This window comes from Lissotriton helveticus, chromosome 10 (genome assembly GCF_964261635.1).
Source record: "Lissotriton helveticus chromosome 10, aLisHel1.1, whole genome shotgun sequence".
NCBI lineage: Eukaryota > Metazoa > Chordata > Amphibia > Caudata > Salamandridae > Lissotriton > Lissotriton helveticus.
Genome location: NC_136071.1, coordinates 254,124,716 through 254,131,220, shown reverse-complemented (window position 1 = coordinate 254,131,220; position 6,505 = coordinate 254,124,716). Strand labels below are relative to the sequence as shown.

General features: G+C 44.6%; 1 pseudogene; it reads right to left on the bottom strand.

The window, feature by feature from the left end:
- Positions 1-5,079: 5,079 nt before the first annotated feature.
- On the bottom strand, positions 5,080-6,107 carry LOC144785146 (presenilin-associated rhomboid-like protein, mitochondrial pseudogene; annotated as a pseudogene).
- Positions 6,108-6,505: the final 398 nt, after the last annotated feature.

The window sequence follows — 6,505 nt, the reverse complement described above, 5'->3', positions numbered from 1 at the left end:
GTTGGAGTTTGTAAGATATCACACATATCAATGGGGGCCTCCAATATAGGCCCTCAAGGATTTCCTACGTGTTGCAGTTGGTCAGCAAATATAGGTGTTTCGATAATTCTTGGATAGTGGTCAGCCAACTTATCGGTTATGGGAACTGTTCCAAGGCCTAAACAACTTTCAACAAAACAGGACTGACCAACCAATCCAAGTGGTTGTCAGTCTTGAGCGTCTAGGTTGGATAGAGCCTGGAACCTATTAGGATTCAATGGGAAGACATGAGCATTGCCAGCAATTAACGCAGATGGATTAGGTTCCTTTGGTTAATAAATTACCTCACAAATATTCTGCTCATGGGTGGCAAGCAGAAGAAGATCGTTGCCCCTGCCTTGAAATTGAATTACTGTTGCTTTTGCCACATCCGCCCCAGCAAGCATGTGATAAATTATTGGTGTACGTTTAATTTAGTCACACCTCAATAAGTCACACAGCCGGGGAAAGAGGGTTAGGGTTTGTTGAATGGTTGGGAAAGGGTGTTTGGGGAAAGGTTTGACAAGAAAAACAGTATGCATGGACAAACAACAAAACACAATCTTTGTAGACTACCATATCCATAAATCTGTTAAGGGAGAAAAAGGAAATGCATGCATGATGATGATAACTTGATGGTTAATGATAAGTAATACTTACTAACTACTAATATACAATTGTACAGTACAGGGCAGCAGTATTTTAATATTATGCAAATTGCCTTGCCTGTCTGCCCTCAGAGAGACCCGGATTACATACAGTTTGTGTTCTGTTGTACCAGGCTTACTTTTAAAGATAGCAAAGAAAATTTTAAAATATCTATAGGGATGAATTATATTCATTGAGCAAACATAAAAATAATAACAATAACACACGGTAGTAATGATTGAAGACAATAAAATGAATCAAATTATTTCAAAGATGAGGAAAGTTGATACTGTTACTGTGTTATCCTTGTCAAAATGGGGAGTTGCATCTCAGCATTCCTCTTGGTCCTCCCTTCCATGGATGCTACATCCATCAATCTTGGGTGACGCCACTGCCTGCCTGGCAGATGTAGATTCATTGGGAAGGTAAGTGTGCATTGTTTTCCCAAGTATAGCACAGGGTAAGGGCCGGCCTGTAATTGTAGATGGAAAAACAAAAGGGATATTGAAAAAACAAGTCGAAAAAAAATGCACAAGTTACGGTGTAGTGCAACAAGAACACTTTCAGAGGCAGCATGGATGCATCATGTCTACTCCAGTCTGTTTTTTACCTTTTATGCCACTCATGAAACACCCTGACTTATTCCATCAATCATCTCCGATCCTACTGAGTGGCTGCGAAGATACTATGTCACTGTGGTCATCATGATGGTGTTGTTCAATTCAGTCTGCAGTGTACCAAGTGATTCCAGATTCTATATTGAAAAACGCAATGGATCGGCTTGCAGTAGAAGTACAATTTTGTTATTAAATAACAAGAGTGGAAATATTGACTTGAGTCACTGTTAGTGTGTTGATTAAATACTAGTTCACTTTGACTTCACTTCATGCACAACAAACAACAACACCACAAACACTAATCACTCAGAGTCGGTGTCCAATGCATGCCATTCATTACCTGTTCCTTCTCATCTTAAGTGACGGGCAGTCTCTCTTGCCATCATCATCATGGACTTGTCCAACTCTGTGTTCAGTGTACAGATTGAGTACCCTTTCTACATTCAAAATGCAATGTGTCGGCCTGCAGTAGTAGTACAAATTTGTTATTAAAAATACACGAAGGGAAAAATTGCCTTGAGTTACTTTTAGTGTGTAGATTACATATAGTACACAATGAACAAACTTCATGCACAACAAATAACAACACAAATCACTCAGTCAACGTCCAATGCATGGCATCATTTTTTACCTGTTCCTTCTCATCTTCAGTTAATGTAATGGGCAGTCTCACTCGGCTCAGAAAGGAGGATAGCTATAGCAGTCATCATCATGTTCCACTTCTTTTGGAGGGACTCAATGAGGAAAGATTTTCTTTTTTCTTCTATTATGCATCATCCAATCATCATCTGGCTTGAGGGCAATGGATTTAGGAAGATTCAGGAGGATTGAGGAGCAGGATTCGGAGGAGTAGACTGGGAAATGCAGACAGCTGAAACTCATATGTGGCAATAAAAAGACTAGAAGACGGTGGTGATGTATTTGTTGTGATTCGAAGATTCTAACCAGAAAAACAGACACACAAATAAAACTAAATAAGGGAGGAAGACAGTAAGAAGTGCAAGCCTAATGGTCAGGGAAGTATAGTTCATCCTCAAACTCTGGGGGTTCAGCCAGAAGTAGGTAATGATCATCTAACACACTACTTCCATCACCTGAGCCGCTGTCCTCATCTTCCTCCATTGATTCATGTATTGTGTAATTCGGTGATATAAAATGCTGATTGATTTTTATCACGGTTAACCTCTCCACATTTTTGGGCGAGAGACTGGTCCTTCTCACTGTTACAATGAAACCAGCAGCACTTAAAACACATTCTGAAGAGACACTTGCGACAGGGCAAGCCAGATAGTTTATCGCCAGCCTGCTGAGCAGTGGCCATTTGCCCCTTTTTCCAGACCAATACCGCAATGGGTTTTGATCAATGTACACCTCTGTTGGGTCGTCCAGATAGGCCTGGACCATCGCTCATTGTTCAGGGGTGCTACACTTTGTACGGGCTCTTTTGTCTTTGCATCAGCACTGAACCTACCAAGTCCTTGCTGTAAATACTAATCCTTGAACGATTTTACTGGGGCTAATGATCTGGTTCTTGCTGTTGTCGATAGTGTTGGTGAGTGTTCTGAGCCAAACCCACTGCCCTCAGGCTCCAAAATTGAACTTGATGCCGGATGCCCTGCTGCAGTACTTGTTGTGGGTTTATCTAGCGGGCTTTTAATTACCAGCCGTTCATTTTCCGATTTTTGTACCGGGCAACATCCATTTCTGAAAAAGGAATTAATTTCTTACTTTTCAGTGCCGATTTTGACCGTGGATCCAGAATTGTGGCACAAGTGTAATGTTCTTGTGACAAAATCTTATTTTGCACCCTTGTATTGTCAGCTAAGAGACGGGCTGAGCTCACCACCAACTCATATGCTTCTTTTTTTTCCTCTACATCTTTGTACGCTTCAGACACCTCCTTCAGCTGTTGCTCTAGCATTTGCATCAATGGGGTGCTTAATTTGAGCCGGAGCTTGCCGGTGCTTAGCACAGGCACCTAATTATCAGGGCCGGGTCTACACAGTCACACCGCATTAAGTGCACCTGCGGTCCGTCAGTAATTGATTTATGTGACTCGTGTGTGGCACTGGCAGAGAGAGCGTGTGCTGCTGCTGTACCGTACATGTTGTGCGCTGCAGTCACTTAGTTTTAGTTACCCTCGTTATTGTTGCCTAAACACTTACTGTGTGTGACTGTCTAAATGGTGACGTGAGTGATTAAATTTCTCTTCCTCACTCTTTCTTCAGACTTCCGGCGGCCGGCCTCAGATCAGTGTTGCCGGCCTAGTGGAGTGGGCGGGACACTGTAATAGTAGTTGTTGTTGTTGGGCAGGGCAGGGCTTTGCCTGGGCTGGGTCTTCCTCTGTGGGGGATGGGGCTGTGCGCGGCAGAGGCAGTGACGCGTGCGCAGATGAGTGCGCGCGCATTCGCTGGTTTAATTTTGCCTCAGCACGCCCACCCCAGCACCGAGTATCCAACGCCGCCTTTCAAAGAAGTAGAGGTGTGGGTGTCGGTCGGGACCTGCTCCTTGGACGACGTTGAGCCTGAGTGAGGCAGGTACCGTTGGCTAGTGACTACTGCTGCAGAGTAGACAGTACATAGCTCTGCTCAACAGATGAGGGCAAGCGAGGCATGGCCTGGGCAGTGGGTATGCCGGCGGCCTATAAATACAGCTGCGCAGGTGAGGCAGGGCAGGGCAGGGCCTGGCAGGCCGCAGGGGGCGCCGTGACAGTGATCACTCATTACTGTTTTTGTATTTTTAATTATTATGTTGATTGTGTCTGGTCGCGTCGTGATGGCCTGGGGTAGGCCGGCGCCGGCAGCTAAATCATGATTTAAATAAGCTGCGCAGGTGAGGCTGGGCAGGATTAATGTTTTTTTTATCATAATGATGTTGATTGGTGACTGGTGCTGAGTGACTGTCTGGTTTGATCATGATGGCCTGGGGTAGTAGGCGGCGTATGTGCCGGTGGCAGCAAAATCATGATGTATTACAAAATAAGTAGAGCTGCGCAGCAGGTGAGGCCTACTGCTGGTTTTAATAAACTGTACTTTTTTTATCATTATGTTGATGCGGGGTCACTCTGATCATAAGGATGAGGTTTGTTTGTGTTTGATTTGATGATGATTATCACGATGATCATGTTGCTAGTAGTATGCACTGTGACTGCAGGCTATTGTTGCGGCGTGGGCCAGCCCAGGCTGCCTGGATAGATAGATCAGTACTTGCCCTGATAGATTCAGTTTCGGTTCAGAGCAGGCTCCTGAAATCTGTGGGGGTTGGGGCTGTGGCTGTGCGCGGCAAGCAGCGTGCGCATATTTTTTCACATTGTAATGCGTGCGCATTCACTGCTTGCCACGGTGCCACCTCACCCCAGCATACCCGCACACTGGCTCAGGCGGCTCTGAGGCCCGCTCACCACCACCGGCACCGTCCTAGTCATCATGGCCCGGTGATCAAAGTAGTGGTGATCGGATGATGATTGATTTTGTCACTTGTGCACAGTACACTCACATGGTCCAGGCTAGCCTAGTGCACAAGATCGATCAATGTGGATTGTTGTGTGATGTAAGTTTGTAAGTGCAGTCAAGTAATACTGCATAATGATAACACACACCAAAGCCAGCACTGTCAAATATTTAAAAAGTACATTCGGTTTTAAGGGTTTGGCAATGGTGAAAACTTGATTCCAAGAGTTTATTAAATTATTTTACACATACATAAAAGCAGGAAGTCCAATTTGTTCTGTACAGCAGATAAAACCCCTCAAAATAAAAGAAAAATGTGGCAAATTACAATGACCACGGTAAAGGTCTCATTTTCCTGGGGTTTTAGTTATCCATTCATGCCACATTTTCACAAGTGGTCCTCTGTTCTTCCAGATCAGCTCATGTCCATAGGTCACGTACCATATTCCAAAAATAGCTCCACCGAGACGAGATGTGCTGCATGATCAAATATCCTCCAACCAAGAATTAAACCTGCAGTATCCAGTGCGATGATGATAGCATTCAACGCACTTCCCACTGTGAATGTGAAGATAGGAAGAATTCTTGCTAGTTTTGCTTCTGGCATCTTGGTACATACTGCTGCAAGGACTGTCGTAATAGCCCCCAACGCACCAAATGATGGACCAAATCGTCCTGTGGCCGTTTTAGCAATGTAGCTGGCAAAACTTGAGAACACCTGCTGACAAACTGCCATGAACTGCTCACTTCCCAATATGGATACTATACTTGAAGAAAAACTCCACAACACGTACATATTTGCTGCCATGTGAAACAGGGAGAAATGACTGAATGTTGACAGAATCATCGATAGGCAAAGAGTTTTGGAGGCCGGGTTGTGCGCTGCATGGAGGCACTTTCCAGAGACAGAATATTAAGACATTTGCTGCTATGATGCCTGCCGCCATCTGTTGCCCTTTAGTCAGGCTGTTCCACCACTTTTTCACCTGTTTTTATTAAATCCAATTCTTTTTTTGGCATCCTGGTATCCAGCCAATCTGCCTGTACCTCATCAAACTAGCTCTGGACTCTGAATTTCAGTGCTTCATACTGCCAAATAGAAGCAGAATCAAATGCACAACCTGTAAACCCAACAGTAAAAACAAAAGGTTTAAATAAGCGCTTTACTGAATTGGAGGTGGTCTGAAAGACAGTCTCCTGCAATGGTGGCTTCTCAGGATTTTGCGCTTCAACATTTTTGCGTGCTTTCCCGAAATCCATGTCTTTGCTGTGTGAATAATGTAAACCTGTGTCCGTAGTTCCGTGTCTGTGTCAGGCTGTCCTGAATCCAGCCTCGTGCTCTGCAGCTCCTCAGTACCCTAGTCCCACAGGCCATTCCACAGCCCTTCTCTCACATTGACTTCGGTTTTAATTCACAGGACTCCTTCACAGTTGCACTGCAGACTGGAGCACGTCCCAATTTTCTGTGCAGTATCTCACCTTGAGTCAGTTAGATACACTCACTAACATTTTGTTGTAACAAAGTGGTTGTATTACCTCTGACTTTTAGCAGTGCCAGTTGAAGGCGTGGGTGGAGCCAATATAGTAAGTGGGTGGAGCCAGTGGAGGAAGTGGGTGGAGCCAGAGAAAAGTAGGTGTGGCCTCCGACAAACATTTGAGCACCTGCACTTCATATTTTACAAATTAAGCACTGCTTGGCCCATAATACAGTCCTCCTTGCTGACTTCACGTGTGAAGACCTCGAAAGGAAGAAGCATCTCAGTCAGGCATTCA